Source organism: Sturnus vulgaris, chromosome 20 (assembly GCF_052056855.1).
Source record: "Sturnus vulgaris isolate bStuVul1 chromosome 20, bStuVul1.hap1, whole genome shotgun sequence".
In the NCBI taxonomy this organism is placed as follows: Eukaryota; Metazoa; Chordata; class Aves; order Passeriformes; family Sturnidae; genus Sturnus; species Sturnus vulgaris.
The window spans coordinates 10,569,475-10,586,477 of NC_142262.1; the positions used below are offsets into that span (position 1 = coordinate 10,569,475).

At 55.0% G+C, this 17,003-nt stretch overlaps 1 long non-coding RNA gene across 1 annotated transcript; it reads left to right on the forward strand.

Moving 5' to 3' along the window:
• Nucleotides 1-488: 488 nt before the first annotated feature.
• Nucleotides 489-13,759, forward strand: LOC148221598 (uncharacterized). Its single transcript, XR_015807801.1, has 4 exons — nt 489-1,968; nt 5,185-5,251; nt 11,032-11,111; nt 11,849-13,759. It is a non-coding gene; the product is annotated as an uncharacterized LOC148221598 (long non-coding RNA).
• Nucleotides 13,760-17,003: the final 3,244 nt, after the last annotated feature.

Sequence of the window (17,003 nt, forward strand, 5' to 3'; positions counted from 1 at the left end):
GCGCCGGCGCTCCGGGGGCTCCGGAGGGGCGCGGGGAAGGGTCCCGGGGCGGAGGGTACGTGTAGGTGTGTGCGGGGTGCGGACCTTGTGCGTGTCCGCCGGGATGTGGTCCTGGCAGGGACGTAGTGATGTACCTGTCCCTGGTGGTCTGAGGTGCTCCTGGTAGGCACGGACAGGGATGTGGTCCCTAAAGGTGTGTGGGGGGTGTGGACCCGTCCCTGGGGTGCGGTCCCTGCGGGGATCGGCAGGAATGTGGTCCCTGTACCTGTCCCAGGGCAGTGCCCGGTGCTGGGCACACGTTGTCCCCAGGGCTGTCCGGCCATGCTGTCCCCAGGCCGTGCTGCCCCCCCTGCGCTGCCAGCCCTGCACCCGGACAAGCCTCGCAGGCTTCCCAGGGATTGCTGCTCCCGCCCGGGGCTGTTGGCACCTCCCCGGGAAGCTGCACGGGGTGCGGCTGAGTCCCAGTTCCTGCTCCCTGATGTGCTCGGGGTGGAGAGAGAGCAGCACCCGCACTTCAGTCTGATACACTCTCCACTTCTTCCAACTGTCCCCCGTCCAGGAATGCTGCAGGGATGGACTGGCACTGCCCTGGGCTGCCCACTGACCCGGGCACAGCCACCACAGGTTTGTTCTGAGCAAGATCCCTTCAGGCAGAGAAGCTTTCGCTGCTCTGAGCCACAGCCACAGAGGGAAAATTTCCTCAAAGTCCTGGTGCTTCCCCCGTGTCCCACTGCAAACCCAACTAAAGCCTCTACAAACATTTCCTGAAGCCAGCCAAGGTGCTGCCAGCTGTAAGGACACACAGGACAGCAAGGAATTCCAGCAAGGAGGAGCACACGGAGATGGGAACTGAAGGGATTTCTGCAGCTGCAGGCAGGCAGTTTTCAGGAGAGCAGGAAATGCGGTGTAGGAGAAAGAGAGCAATGGAAAGAGAGAACAACCTGTAAAAACCCCCTGTCTTGCACCCTGTGAGAATCATTTCCTCAAGGAAAGGTCTGAGTGCCCTTTGAGCTCATTTGGTAATTCCCTTAGGACATCCCACGAACTGTGAGGTTGGCAAATAAAGCTTTAGCTCTGCTGTCTAAAGCTGCTCTGGTGCTGGGGAACACCTGGGGAAATCTAAAATCCCTTCATTCCTCACAGGAGGACAGGTATCCTTCCACGGCCACAGAGCTCTGGAGTTTGGGGACGTGCCCAGGTAAATCCACACCATGGGGTCCCCAGCCCTCAGCAGTACCTGACCCCAGGCTCAAACCTGAGGCAGGAGGAGGCAGCCTAAAGCCAGCGTGGCCACCCAGGGGCAGTCTGAGCTGGTTTAATGCACACCCACTTCTGAACCCCAATACCCTGAGCCAGCTCCTCTGGCCCCTCCTTGGGGATAATTCTGCTGAGTGACCACCAAACCCCGACACCGAAAGTTGTGAAGCAGATTTGACTGATGTAGGGAGGCCATCTCCAAACACTGGGGGCCTTCCTCATGTCCTCATCAAAGTCACCACAGAAAGCATCTGCAGCCCTGGGTTGCCTTGAAACTCCATCTCTGCTTCTCCAAGGCTTTGCAAAGTGTGGGAGGCACCCAGATGGAACAATGTGTGTCCTTCCCTCACCTGGCTGATTCCTGCCAGGAACTGAGGTCTCTGCAGTGCCTCTGCTCAGGGGAGAGGAGCTCAAAAACCACTCAAAAACCCAGTGACCTCTCCCAGATGAGCAAGGCTTCCTGCTGAAGGCAATCCTCGGGGAAAAGATCCAAGGTTTTTGAGACAGAAGCAATTGGCAATCTGTCCTTACACCAAACATTACAAAGGCACAGAGAATGCCTGGTGAAACACTGAGTGCCACGTTTTCTGTCCCACAGGATGTCTGGGGGCTGAGATTGTCTTTCCCTCCGTGTCTGCCCAGCCTCCAGAACTGACTGAACCTTGGACTCCATGTGCTCCTCTGATGCCACCACGGCTTTATCACACCAAGGTGATGATGAAACCCCACCAGATCCTCTGCCTCCTCCTGCTCAATTTATCAGGACAGAGCTTCCCTGGATCCCCGGTATAATCCCATTGCTTTGCCTGGAGCCAAAATACGGGAGAGAAAAAGCTGAAGCAAATGTGAGAAGAAGGAAAGAGTCCCTAAGGAGCAATGTTGGATTTCTGGGACTTTCCTGGGATTTGGAACCGTGTTGCTGGCTGTGGAAGGGAAGGACAGAGGCTGAGAGGGAGAAAATGCCTGAGCTGCACTCTCCCCGTGGCCGCGGAGCTGTGACAGTGACTGTGGCAGTGACTGTGACAGTGACTCTGTGACAGCTCCGCTCCCCAGCTCCATCCCCACCTGGAAGTCACTCCAAAACCTCCGGCACTTTCTCTTTTATCTCCCGTCCCATCCTCCCCAGGTTGTTTTTGGCAGCGTGACTGTTCCAGAGCTGTTTTCTTGTTTATCTTCTTTGCCGGGTGCTTTCATCTCCGTGCCGGAGCTGCCGCGGCTGCAGGCAGGGAAGGGAAGTGCAGGTTCAGAAACTCCCGAAATCCAATTTCTGCCCAGCATCTCTCCCCTTTTCCTGCCACCCCTCATCGGCCTCTGATGACTTTGTGAGGAGTTTCTAATGAGTCTGATGTGCTCAAAAGCTGATTCCTCCTCGTCAGGGGATTCAGTTGTGACCGTGAATCTTCATTAAAACGAGCACAGCACTCTGGACCTAATTTTTCTTCTAAAATTAATGTAGCTACAAAAAGCTCCTAATAGGAGTTTGGGTGATTATTTCTGTGGAGCTGGATTTCTTCTTGCTTGAGTAGGAATGGGTGGATCCCGGGTTTGTTCCAGGCAGGAAGCTGCTTGTTCCAGGTACCAAACAGGCTGAATAGAAAGCAGGGAAATGTGAGGGGAACGAGCAGGCACAGGGGTGGCAGGGCCTCACACAGGCAGGGCCAGATGTGCTCAGCTTCTCCTGCAGCTTCTGAGCAGCTGCCTCAAAGGACAGGAGCAGAAACCAGAGCAAAAGAGAAATATTTCACCAGCTTTTCATGGCTGGTTTGTTCTGTGCTGCCTGAGAGGGTTCTGTGGTTTGTATGGGTTTGTACAATTTGAGGAGCTGGGATTCTGTTCCCCATGGGAGCCTCTTGTTTCTCTCTCCCTGTTCCCATCCCCCAGCCCAGTGGCAGTGACTGTCACAGCTCTGTCCTGCAGCAGACAGGACAGGACAGGACAGGACAGGACTCTGTCCCTGTCTCCTGTTCTGTGTCAGGAGGCTGCCAGGCCAGAACAGAGGTGAGCTGTGCCCAGCTTTGCAGACAAGGTGCCCACCTGTGCAGAAAAGGTGCCACCAGCACTCCTGGGAGAGGTGCAGGGACTTCGCTGAGGTGTCCCCAGCACTGGCCAGGCACTTCAACAACACACTCCCTTCAAATGGGGCCATCTGCAAGTGGAACACAAAGAAACTTCTACAGCAAATGAGAAATTCCTCAGTATTTATCCAGCTCTGCTCATGGAGAAGTCTTTAGAAAGTGTTTTTACCACTGCAATTCTGCAAAACCCTAAATTTTCCTAATAGCCAATCTAAATTTTCCCTTTTTTTGTTTGGAGCCATTCCCCCTTGTCCTGTCGTTCCATCCTTTAAATCATCTCTCTCCATTTCTCTGGCAGGCTTCTTCCTGATATTAACAGAAAATCCAGCAGAAGGGAAACGCTCCAAGTATTCTGTGCAAACTGTGACATCCCCTGGGGATCCAGGCAGAAAGAAGGGAATGCAGAGACCTCAGTATGGGTTTCTCTTTCACTGCTCTCTCCTGTGTGATGGTTCCTCCAGGTCTGCCAGTCTGGGAAAGATAATTTGATCTGCTTTGGCTTCCTACCTTTGTCACTGCAAGTTTGGGGCTTCTCCAGGGTTCCTCAGCCCGTGGAGGGCAGCACACACCTGAGGGTGACACCTGGCTGTGCACAGCCCTGCCCACACTGCCTGGCAGGGCTTCATTCCCTTTATCCTGCTGCATGTGCACAGAAGGGAGAGCAGTGTGAGGCTTTTTTTCCGTGTCATTACAGTCCCTGTTGTCACTCCCATCAGCAGCATGGCACAGGCTGTCACTGCCACGAGGGCAGGCTTCTCTCCCAGCTCCATCAGTGTGCCACAGATCTGTTTTTTCGTGGGATCTGGCACACCCAGCAGACACTCTCCATCCAGATTGCCCTGCAGCTCCAGGCACTCAGCAGCAGCCAGCCTGAGGCAGGAGGAGCCATCCCAGCCAGCTGGAAGGAGCCAGGTTGAACATGCACACCTTGCACGGTCATTACCCAGCCAGGGCTGGGTGCAGGGATAACACCAGAGAGATGAGAGCAATTAGCACTGCTTTGATGCTGCCTCCAAATACAACAATGTGACACTCAGAGACTCCCAGGCTCTGCTCTCCCTGTGTCCATCCCACCTCAGCCAGGACACCACGGACAGCTCAGGCACAGGGGATGTGCACAGGCAGTTTCCTTTCCTCCAAACATCTCCTCCATTGTCTCTGTCTCCTTTATCTGGCTGTATGAATTTAGCAGCAGAGACTAGGCACTCAAAGCAGCACAGGAGTGCATTTGCAGCCTGCCAGAGCTTCGAAGATGTGTGATCCCAGATTTCATCTCCTCACAGCTCACCCAGGGCTGTCCCTCACTTCTGACTGGGCAGCCTAAGGGACATTGATGCCATCACTGCCTTGTGCTCCCTGGGGACAGCTCCTCCCTGGGACAGGGACAGGAGCCAGGGAACAGCTGGAGCTGGGCCAGGGGAGTTTTGGGATGGATTTCAGGGAAAGGTTCTTCCCCCAGAGGGTGCTGGGCACTGCCCAGGCTCCCCAGGGAATGGGCACAGCCCCGAGGCTGCCAGAGCTCCAGGAGAGCTTGGATAGCGCTGCCAGGGATGCCCAGGGTCGGATTTTGGGGTGTCTGTGCAGGGACAAGGGTTGGACTCATGATCCTTCTGGGTTCCTCCCAGCTCAGGAGATTCCTGGATTCCAAGTGCAGGGCTCACACCATGGTCTGATAAAGACACAGGAGTTTTCCAGGAGAGCTCCTGCCTGGTGCCAGCCCCTCCCTCTGCCCCCGTGCCAGGCAGGCAGATTTGTCCAGAAAGCAAATGAGTTCCTCAGGCACGACAGGGATTTCAGAGACAGTGACACATCTGCTCCCAGGCTCCCTGAATCCCTCTGTTTCTCTTTACAGGTGAATTTTATACCTTTCCTAAAATCCCCAGGGATGAGCCAGTTCTTCCCAGTCATTCATGGGCCAGGTGAGTGACTGGAAAATGGGAGGATCCAAAAGTCCTTTGAATAGAGCAGAGAGCTCTCTGAAATTAGGATATTTTTCAAGGCTGAGAGGGAGACCAAAGAAAGCTGAACCCCAGGCTTGCACAATTGAGGAAAGAGTGTGGGATGGGAGCACGGTGTGCACAGCAGGCCAGGGCAATCCTTGCCATGGGCACGAACAATCACAGATCCCGAGCAGGGGGCAGTGGGAGGAACAGCTCTGGTGCTGGAGGCAGGCACTGCTCAGGCAGGGTGTCCCTGCCTTAATGGGAATTATTTTCCTTAGATCTTTGTGCTGCTGCCAATTCACTCCTCTGAGCAGACAAAAGAGCACTTCAGGAGTTCAATTGCTGCTGCCTGCAGCCAGCACAGTGGCCCTGGAGCAGCCCAGGAGAGGAGGAAGGAACATCCCAACTGGGCAAGGAGCTGGTTCTGTCAGGACTTCTAGCCCTGTGGGCTTCAAAATTCTTCAGAAAACTGGGCAATTACAGGAGAAATTATCATACAATCATGGAATGGTTTAGGTGGGAAGGGACATTAAAGCCCATCCAGTGCCACTCCCTGCCATGGCAGGGACACCTCCCACTGTCCCAGGCTGCTCCCAGCCCCAATGTCCAACCTGGCCTTGGGCACTGCCAGGGATCCAGGGGCAGCCACAGCTGCTCTGGGCACCCTGTGCCAGGGCCTGCCCACCCTCCCAGGGAACAATTCCTGCCCAATATCCCATCCAGCCCTGCCCTCTGGCAGTCTGGAGCCATTCCCTGTGTCCTGTTCCTCCATCCCTTGCCCCAGTTTCCTCTCCAGCCTTCTTGTATGACCCCTCCAGGCACTGGAATCATATCTGAGAAGAAGCAGGAATGAAGGGAAAGCTGCGTTTGGAGTTTGGTCTGTGGGGAAGCTGCAGTTCAGGCTTAGCAGCTGGACTCAAAGTTCTTCTTTTTGCACTCAAAGTTCTCCTTCACTCCTTGCACCATCTGCAGGATGTGTGCCTGGAGAAGGGAGGACAAATGGCAGCCAAGGAGATGTGATGGTGTCTGCAGGGGATGTTCACATGGTCCAGGGGCATCTTGTGTCACTCAAAAGTGGCTCTGCAGCTGTGACCACTCACCCTGTTGGTGAAAAAATCTCGTGGGCACCATTCAGGGCTGCACCATGGCTGACACAATAAATTTGGGCTACATCTGAACCCACCTGGGCAGCTCCTAGAAGAGAGGGTTGAAGGAAAGAAACCTGATGGTGAGAAACCAGACCCTGTAATAACAGAAAACCTGGAAAGGTGAAGGATTCCTGAAAACATGGCCAACAACAAAGGATCCAGCACAGTGGTGAGGTTGTCTGGGATCTCCTGGAAACAGAACGAGTCCCAGCTTTGGTAGCAGGCAGAACTGGTTAAACTGTCTGGGACAGCACCCAGTGTTGGGTAAATCTCTGCCCTGCTGTGCTCTGCAGTCACCATGCACACAGGGGTGTGTTAAAAGCACAGTCACTGCTCCTGCCCTGCCCAGGGAGCTCCCTGGCCCCTCACTCACCATTTTTTCAACATTTGTAACTGAGGTTTGTGCTGGAGATCCTCCCCTGCCTGAATCCCCTGCTGCAGCTGCCCCTGAGGTGGAATAACCTGCACTGATTGATCCTGACTTGCTTTACAGAGCCAGGACAGCCCAGGAACCCTTCAGCACGGGGACATCTCTGTGGTGCCAGGCAAAGTTTGGCCCTCACTGGAGCAATTCCTGCTCTGGAGCCCTGGGCAGTCCATGGGCACATCCCACAAACAGCCCAGTGTGTACAGTGGGGGACACCAAGTGACATCCACAAATCCAGAGCTGGAGGGCCAGGACCTCACTGTGTAAAGGGGTTTTTTTGCAGAGCTGTGTGTAGATGGAATCACCACCGAATTCCAAGCACTCCTCACTCCAGCAGCTCCCTCATTCCCACTGCAAGGCCTTCCACAGCATTTCTGCTGTTTCTCCATGGAAGCAGGGAAGGAGGTGCTGGGACCACAGGCTGCTCTCCCTATGCCTGAGAAACGATTAGCAAATATGCCTGGATCTGAAACTTTCCCATTCGCTTTTTATTAATTCTCCCTTTGCAATAATCCTCAATATGCTTCGTTTACATTCAACGAGCAAGAGGGGAGCACTGCCTTAGTTAATTTAACTCCCACAAATTCCCATCTCTGCTGGGGAGAGATTGTGCTTCCTCGCAGATAAAGCAGCTTCTTCATATTTCAAAAGGTTAGAGATTAGATCTGCTTACTGCTATACTTTTATTAAAATTCCTATTTACATTTTTTTTCCACGTTGATACAATTACAGAAAAGGCAGAAAGAAAACGTTTGAGCCAGAGCAATCCCTGAATGCTGGAATATCCCTCAGCCTGTGCATCCATGGATATGGCAGGGCAGAGCCCTGTGTGCTGTCCCTGCAGATGAGCAGGAGGAGCTGCCTCCCTCCTCCTCCTCCTCCTTCTCCTCCTCCTCCTCCTCCTCCTCCTCCTCCTCCTCCTCCTCCTCCTCCTCCAGCTCCACGTGCTGAGTGCTCAGAAGTAGCACAAAACCTGATTGAATTCTTCAGACCTGGAGTAAGAGGGAAGTTGAACAAGAAGGCTCCAGAGTGACCTTATTGTGGCCTTCCAGGGCCTGAAGGGGCTCCAGGAGAACTGGAGAGGGACTGGGGACAAGGGATGGAGGGACAGGACACAGGGAATGGTTCCCACTGCCAGAGGGCAGGGCTGGATGGGATATTGGGCAGGAATTGTTCCCTGTGAGGGTGGGCAGGGCTGGCACAGGGTGCCCAGAGCAGCTGTGGCTGCCCCTGGATCCCTGGCAGTGCCCAAGGCCAGGTTGGACATTGGGGCTTGGAGCAGCCTGGGATAGTGGGAGGTGTCCCTGCCATGGCAGGGGGTGGCACTGGGTGGTTTTTAAGCTCCTTTCCAACCCAAACCAGTCAGAGATTCTGTGATTCAATGACTGAGAAGGAGCAGCAGTTTCAATCCCTGCTCCAGGGGCTCCATCCTCGGTCACCCCAAGGGCCCTGGGCAGATCCCTCAGCCCAGAGCACTCTGGCCAGGCAGAGGGAAAGCAGGGCTGGCTCCAGAGCTGCCCATGGCTGGGAATTCACTCCCTGGCCTGGAGGAGGAAGCCTTTAAAAATGCAGGAGCAGCTGGCCCAGGGGGCTGCAGAGCCCAGAGGCTGCAGGGTCCCCGGTGCTCCCCATGGCTTCACTCGAGGTGACACCCCCAGAGCTCAGGGTCAGCTGCTTGGTTGTGTCTTGGGGATGTGGAGATGCTGCTTTTGGGCTCTTGGGTGCCAGTGGCTTCCCTGGCTCCTCGTGGCTGTTCCTTTCAGCTGGGTGTCACCAGCCTCAGGATGACAGAGACTCTGGGACTGCAGGGACATCGCTGGGGACAAGGGGCTTCTCCTCCCCACTGGCCTCCCTTGGGGTCTTGCACAGAGCTCTGCCTCTCCCTGTGGCCTTTTGGCAGCACCCAAAGTGGCAAAGAGGGAATTTGGTGTTGTTTGTCCACTCCCTGTCTCCTCAGAACAAACAGCTGGAATGTTTTGAACGGCATGAAAACCATGAAATGTCCTGAGTTGGATGGATCCCACCAGCATCAAGGGAGGTGCGGCAGGGCTGGATTTTATCTTGGTGAACATGAGGATGGGCTACAGCTCCACAGTCTCCATCCTGTAATTCCCTTTTCACCTCCACAGCAGCTTTCTGTGGGAAAGCTTCCATGGGGGGACGAGTGCAGATCATTTTGTGCCTCATCAAATTTGTTCTGGGAAGGACAGAAATATCTGAGGACTCTGCTTGGGACACTGCACCGAGGACAGGAGAGAAGAACAACACCTTTAATTGACTCAAGGGGAGAGATTTAGGTCGGCAGATCTGTAATTACCTGTGCTGGAGGCTGGCCAGGACTTCGGGTTTAACACCCCTGCTTGGATGAATCTTGTGGAACTCGAGCAGGAAATCACAAAATAAGCCCCTGTTCTCCTTTGTAGGGTTTCAGAGACAATTTGGCTTCTGAGAAAAGGGGTCAAGATATCTTCCCAGTGCTCCTGGTTTCTATCAACAACAAAGAAACTCTTTGCTGTCTGCGAAGGAAAGATCTGAGCTCTCAGGAGCAGCACAAGCCTTCCAAGGCATTTTGATGTTTCCTAAACAAAGTGGGAGGAGGTGGATCTGTGGGAACTTTGCCTCTCACCAGTGTCACCCCACCTGGTATCACACATTTCTCCCAGAGAAATTCCTCTGGGAGTGGAGAGAGGAGAAATGAGGTTGGAACTGCAGCTGTGTGGAAGCTTCTGTAAACCAGGAACGCTGGGTGGAAGTCAGAGTAGTTTTGTTGAGGCTTTAGGACTGCAAATCAGGGGGTGATGACAGCCAAAAATCGAGGGAAATATTCAGATCAGGAATAGAGAAGGTTTAGAGTGGATGTTAGCAAGAAATTGTTCCCTGTGAGAGTGGGGAGGCCCTGGCACAGAGAAGCTGTGGCTGTCCCATCTATAGAAGTGTCCAACACCAGGCTGGAGCAGCCTGGGATGGTGGAAGGTGTCCTTGCCCATGGTAAGGGGTGGGATGAGATAAAATGAGATTGAGATTGAGATTGAGATTGAGATTGAGATTGAGATTGAGATTGAGGCTGAGATTGAGGCTGAGGCTGAGGCTGAGATTGAGATGGATGATGGATGATGTTCTGGAAGGGTGCTGCTGTCAGTGAGCAGTGAGATACCACCCCTGACTGTCCAACAGCAGCTCAGGTTTCTCCCCCCCACCCCTTAACCCCCAGGACCAAGGGAATCCATCAGGAGAAAAGTGAGTGCCTGGCACAGACATTTCCCGAGGTGTCCTGAGGTTTGCTCTGCCAGCAGGAAAACAAAACCCCCTGAGCATGGCAGGCTCCAAACGGGAGAATTTATTGAGCATTTATTGGGGAACCCATTGCCACTAGAAATATAGACAGGTTTAACAGGCTGTCAGACAAATCCAGCCCGAATAACAGCCCCAGGGCTCTCAGACACGAGTGCAGCTCCTGTCTGAGGAGGTCTCTGAAGCTCAGCCTGCCTGGAGCCTGCAGGCATGTGAGGAGCTGCAGATCCCTGCTTTCCTCCTTCTCCTTCCCTGAGAACTGCAGCTGGATTATGGAGAAATCTCCCAGGATTTTGTTGGGCCCAGGGCTCTCCAGGCCTCCCCAGTGCCAGGGAGAGGCACACCCAGGGGTTTGCAGGGCATCCTTTCCTCCCGTGACACAAAGGGACGTCGAGGCTTTGGAAGGGGCAGGAACCACCTGAAAGCTGAGTTGGGAGCCCTTTCCCAGGGAGATGGAGGTCTCACCCCTGCAGATCCTCACCCAGGGGTGCCCAGGCCTTTCTGCCCCGCTCTGGGCTCAGCTCAGTGGCTCTGGGCTCAGTCCCTGTGCCCTCCCTCTCTGAGCAGTGTTACCCCTCAGCCAGGCTCACAGGTTGCCAACACCTCATTTTCCTTGAGTTCTTTGGGGCAGGATTTCCTTGGGCTGGGAGTGCTCCTCAGTGAGAGCAGACAGGGGCTGGGGACAAGAGCCCCTCAGACAAAGCCTGGCCCAGGTAAGCTCAGCTTTGCACCTCAGGTGTCAGTGCCAGACAATTCCAGGCCTGACAAACCCCATGCCCCAGGACAGAGCAGCTAAAAAGCTTCTTCACCCCCAGGCCTGGCCATTTGTTTCCACTCTGTCGCCTGCAGGAATAAAAGCTTTGACCTGTGCTGACAAATCCTTTTTTCAGGGAGAACAGCAGAACTCCTGAGCTGTGCTGAGGGACGCTGCCCACTCCTCGAGTTACCAGCAAGCAGAACAAGACTGTTGGTAAATGTTATAAAACATAAAAGCTATTGGAGTAAATCTTTGCTGTGATGGAGTGATCAACTGTGGGATGAGTTCCAGGGACAAAATGCCATCAGCACAGGCAATGTGTTTCTGCTCTTCTCGCAAGAGCAAGCACGAAGCTCCCTTCCCACCCCCAAAAATAACCAGCTGGATTTTTCAGGATGCACAGGCAGTAGGTCTTTTCTAGCTTTACTAACCCCAGATAATGATGGTCTCTAGATCTTCATTTTTCTCCAGCAAAACAACCAAAATCATAGATGTTTAAAGTCCTCCCTTAAACTGCCAGGATGCTCTTTCTCCTCCACCCCTTCCCTACCAACCCCAGCCTCATTCCCTGCCCTCCTGCATTTATTTTCCTATTTATGTTTTAAGGAGACGCCTTAAATTGCCAGGGATTCTCTGGGGCACAGCAGAGGTAGTAATTTGATTTCTGAGATGCATTTGGAGGCAGTTGCGTGCCAGCAGCTCGTCCCCAGCGCTGTGTCCCAGCTGCTGCCCCTCTGGGCTGCAGGGACACATGGAGAGGGGCAGGACACGTGTGGGAGCACATCCACACTGCTGCTGCTGCTGCTGCTGCTGCTGCTGCCCAGCTGCCAGCAAAGATCCTGCTCCCAGCTCTGCTGCTGCATCCCACACAGGGTTGGGTGGGGCAAAGAGCACAGGGGAGACAATGCTGGGGAACAGAGCCCTCTTTTTACACTCTGCTCTGCTTTCAGCTCACGATCCTGCTGAGAAAGCCTCTCCAGGAATGTTGTCCACACGTGGCTGCTGCAGCTGCTGGACAAGGCTGAGGTCACAGTGAGCCACCTCTGCTGGAGTTTCACCAGGGCAAAATTTAGCTGAGGGAAAACCAAATGTGGCACTGTGTGCCCAGAGACAGCCCTGGGTCTCCTGGAAGTGGCTCCAAATCCTGCCACCAGCAGCTGCTCCCTTCTCCCAGAAGAAAGGAATGTCCAGGGACAGCTGAGAAGCAGCAACACTCCCCAGTAACACCAGAATGGTACTGGAACAACCTGAGCACTGCAAGCTGAGAGCTGGGAAACACCCGGAACAGCTAAATAAACAGATAAATCCAGCTCTGGCTGAGCACAGCACAGAACATCTTCATCTTGCAAGAACTGCATCCAGCCTGTGCACCCTGAGAGGCTGGGAGAGCTGGGAATGTCCAGCTTGGAGAGGAGAAGGTTGTGTGGAGACCCCAAAGCCCCTTCCAGGAGCAGGGTCTGGGGGGGCTGCAGGGAAATGGGAGAGGGACCCTTCGTGAAGAACTGTAGTGACAGGACAAGGGGGGGTATTTAGGGGACATTTAGGTTGGATATTGGGCAGGAATTGTTCCCTGTGAGGGTGGGCAGGGCTGGCACAGGGTGCCCAGAGCAGCTGTGGCTGCCCCTGGATCCCTGGCAGTGCCCAAGGCCAGGTTGGACACTGGGACTTGGAGCAGCCTGGGACAGTGGAAGTTGTCCCTGCCATGGCAGGGGTGGAACTAAATTAGTTTTAAGATCTCTTCCAGCCCAAACCACTCTGGAATTCTGAGATCCCCATGCACCCAGGGGAGGGTCATATGTGAGCACGAGCCCCTGCACAGCTCTGAGCAAGGGACAGCCAGGGCTGGGGGGGGACAGGTGACTTGTGCCCCTCTCTTCTGGTCTGTTCAGATGCAGAGCCAAAGCCTGGGTGGTAACTCAGGAGTCTGTGCCCTGTGGGATTTCCCCCTCACTGAGCTCTCTGGGTTAGGGATGCCCTGCAGAGCTCGCAGCCAGGTGGGTTTGACCCTCTCAGTGCCACCAGGCAGTCACAGCCCCCCCCTCTTGGCCCGGAGTGTCCCAGTCAGTGCCACCCATCAGGTGGGTGATTTGTAGGACGGTCACTGGGCTCTGTTAAAGCACAGCAGATTGTCACAGGGAAGGTGCCCCCGTGCCCAGGGACAGTGGGGACAAGGCAAGGTCCCCACATCCCCTGCTCTCATTGTCAGCGCTGGATATTCAGCCATTAATTAATCCTTTCCGTTATTATTTACTTATCAGCTCTTTATTAGTCACACACAGCCTCGTCCCCTCGACACTCGCTTTGTTCTTTTGTGAGATTAGATCAGCCTGTTTGTTCCCTTGTTTACAGACGAGTTGTAATCCCAACCGCCTCCCTTCAGTGTTTAATGAAGGTATTTACTCGGAATTGTTTGCCGGGATTTTCTTCTACAGTTGAGGGATAAGAAGGGTTTGGAGCACGGTTATTTCATTCCAATCGTTTGTATTAATTGCTATTTTAGATCAAATGGAAGAGACTTAACTGGCCTAAGTGGTTGTTACCTCTGAGTCAGTGGCTTCTCTTGGAGGAATGAAACGGATGAATTTTGTTACAGGCACTGACAGGGATGCTTTGAGCTCAAAAAACAAATCCTCAGTGCAGCCACAACAACGAGCACCAGGGAGATGGGAAGGAGCCCTTACACCCCTGCCATGGCCTGGAGATGGGAATGAGCTATTACAGCTTGGGAAAACCCACCCAGGGTGTCATTTCCAGCATTGAGAAACATGAAGAAAAGTTGCTGCCATCATGAAGCTCGGCTGCCAACAGCCAGTGCTGCTTCTTCAGCACGATCTGGGGACAGCAGGGCCCCACTCGTGGGGACACCCCAGCCCCTGGCAGGAGGGGCTGCCCCTGCTCAGGTGCCCCAGCTACCCCCCAGCCCTGCCTGAGGGCTCTGGCCCTGGGGACACTCCTGGGAGCAGCCCCAGCCCTGTGGGGGACACCAGCTCTCCCCTGGCTCTCAGCCGCTGTGCCATGGTGGCTGTCCCCAGGTGATGAGGTTGTGTCACAGTCCAGGAGCCCTCAGTAGCTCCTGGGAAATGGACCAGAAGCTGAACCACACTCAGTAAAAGAAGGATCAACCCCTGCTTCTCTGGGCTCCAAAGCAAAGCCAAACCACTCCCTAGGGCACAGCATCCCAAGGGGACTGTCCCCTCCCCTGAGCCAGGAGAGCTGCACCCTCCTCCCTGCACCCTGCAGCTCGTGGCTTCCCCAGCTCCAGAGAGAGCTGGACACCGCTGGACAGGTGTAACCACAGCTCCAGACACAGCTGGACACCTCTGGATAACGTCACCACAGGCTCCAGACAGGTGCCACCATAGGTTCCAGACACTTATGGACAGGTGCCACCACAGGCTCTGGACAGGTGTCACCACAGCTCAGAATAACGAGTGGATCCAGCCAAGTGACAAAACCCTTGCCAGGCCAGCCCCGAGCCAAGAGCAGGATTCCATGTGCTGCTGAGTAAATGCCTGTGCTAAGAATAGCTCCTTCCAGCCTTGCTGCTCACCCACCTTATCCTGCTCCAATTACCTGCCTTAATTTACTCCAGCTGTTCCTCCAGCGCTCCATGATCTATTTTCTACCCCCTCCTGGTTCCTGCTTGATTTCCCTGTATATTTTAACATTCGCCATTCGTTTCTGTCTGGAAGTGCCTCTCCTGACAGGAAGGCTGCTTCCAGCATCACTGTGTTCCCGGTCCTTCCCTTTCCCATCCGCTCTCAGCAGGCTCTGCAGCACATCCAGCTGCTGGCAGCACGCTGGATCCCTGCAGAATGCATTCATCCCAGGAAGCACTTGTTCCTGAATGAAACTTATTGTCCTGACCCATTCCCGTCTCTCTCTCTCTCTCGGCAGACAGGTTTGAGGAGGAAAATCGCAGTCTGAATTCCTGATGCTCCGCTGGAAACCTGCCTCAGCTGCTATTTCCCAAATAAGGGAAATTTCTCCTCTCCCAGTCCTGTCAGGGTGGGAATCCTTGTTCCCAGAGCAGGGCCATGGCACTGTGGCTGTCACTTGGAGGGGCAGGGACAACCAATGGTGCTGTTCCCTAATTTCCTCTTTGGAGAGGGAAAAAATGGTGATAGGGACAGATTTTGGTACAGCCAGAGCTGCGAAGCTGTTCTGCTCCGTGGATAAATCCCAGCATGGATCTGATCTTCCTTCCCTCTCCACAAACCTTTCACTGTCAGACCCGGGAACGGGAGGAAGTAAAACAATGCAGATTCCAGATGGGAGAGGCTGAGAGCAGGGTGGGATGGGATGGTAATATGGAATGGGATGGGATGGGATGGGATGGGATGGGATGGGATGGGATGGGATGGGATGGGATGGGAAGATGGGATGGGATGGGAATATGGGATGGGATTGGGTGGGAGCAGAGTGGAACATGTGAGAGCGGGATGGGATCAGGAGAAATTGTGCAGGAGTGGGAGGGATCGGGAAGCAGCAGCTGGCAGCAGGATGGGAGTGGGTGTGATTGGGTGAGATGGGAATGGGATTGGTTGGGATCAGAGTGGGATGGGACCGGGTGGAGTTAGTAGGGATGGGGCATGGGACTGGAGTGAGATAGGGTGGGATCAGGGATGATGGGTTGAGATCAGAGGTGATGGGCTGGGATCAGGAATAATGGGCTGGGATCGAGGGTGATGGGTTGGGATCAGGGATGGGATTGGTGGGATCAGGGATGATGGATCGAGATCGGGGATGGGATTAGTAGGATCAGGGATGATAGGTTGGGATCGGATGGGATCAGGGGTGGGATCGATGGGATCAGGGATGATGGGTTGGGATCGGGGATGGGATCAGGGGTGGGATCGATGGGATCAGGGATGATGGGTTGGGATCAGGGATGATGGGTTGGGATCGGGGATGGGATCAGGGGTGGGATCGATGGGATCAGGGATGATGGGTTGGGATCAGGGATGATGGGTTGGGATCAGGGGTGGGATCGGTGGGATCAGGGATGATGGGTTGGGATCAGGGATGGGATCCGCGGTCCTGGAGCAGCGCCCGGAGGCGGCGGCCAGCGGCCAGAACCGCTAGGGGGCAGTAACGCACCGCCCGCAGCACCGAACGGAACCGACCGGGACCGAACGGAACCGACCGGGACCGAACGGAACCGACCGGGACCGAACGGAACCGAACGGGGCCGAACGGAACCAAGCGGGACCGACCCGCAGTGACCGGCACCGGCAGCCACCGGCTCAGACCGACCGGAGCCGCCCTGCACGGCCCGGAAACTCCTGGCACCGGCCCGGCCCGGCTCACCACAGTCCCCGCCCCGTTTGGAGCATCCCGCTCCGCAGGGACCGGCCCGGGCATCCCGGGCTCAGCGTCCCGGGCCGGGCACGGAGCGGCCGGGGGTGACCCCGAGCAGCCGGCACCGACGGCGGCTCCGACCGCAGCGCTCCCGCCGCCCTCGGGGCACGGCGGGGACAGGGACACGCTCAACTCTGCCCTGCACACTCCCAGCGCACCCCGAATGCGGCACCGGGGATGCTCCTGGGGGCGGGGATGCTCCTGGGGACCGGGGATGTGACATAGGCAGCCCCTGCCACCCTTTTCCCACAGTGCTGTCGCTTCTTTGGTGTGACAACTCCCGCTGCTCTCCTCTGAGCCGCTCCCGAGGTGCCCCCGAGCAGGAAATGCTGTCCCTGGTGCCAGGAGATGTGTCAAGGACTTTATTTCCCTGCTCTGTAGTGGTTTTGCTAACAAGTCCCACCAGTATCCAAAGCTGGTAGAGACAGCAGGGTCTGCTCCTCTAAATGGGATTTTTTGTAGCCAGTTTGAGGGTGCTCAACCCCAATTCCCCCATCTTCCTGCACTCTAGAGCGTGCTCCATCCCAGGGTACCTGGGTAAGGCTCCACAGCCCTCACTGCAGATCCAGAAATATTTATTCATTTAAAGGAAGTTCCACCCCACAGCTCAACTCCCTGGGCAATGCAACAACTCTTCATCTACAAGGAGTGTCTGGGCTCCTGTTCTTCCAAAGGGCAGAGAAATGGGGATTTTCTGACAGAAACATGCTTATTTGGGACAATCCTATCCAACTCTGCAGGCTG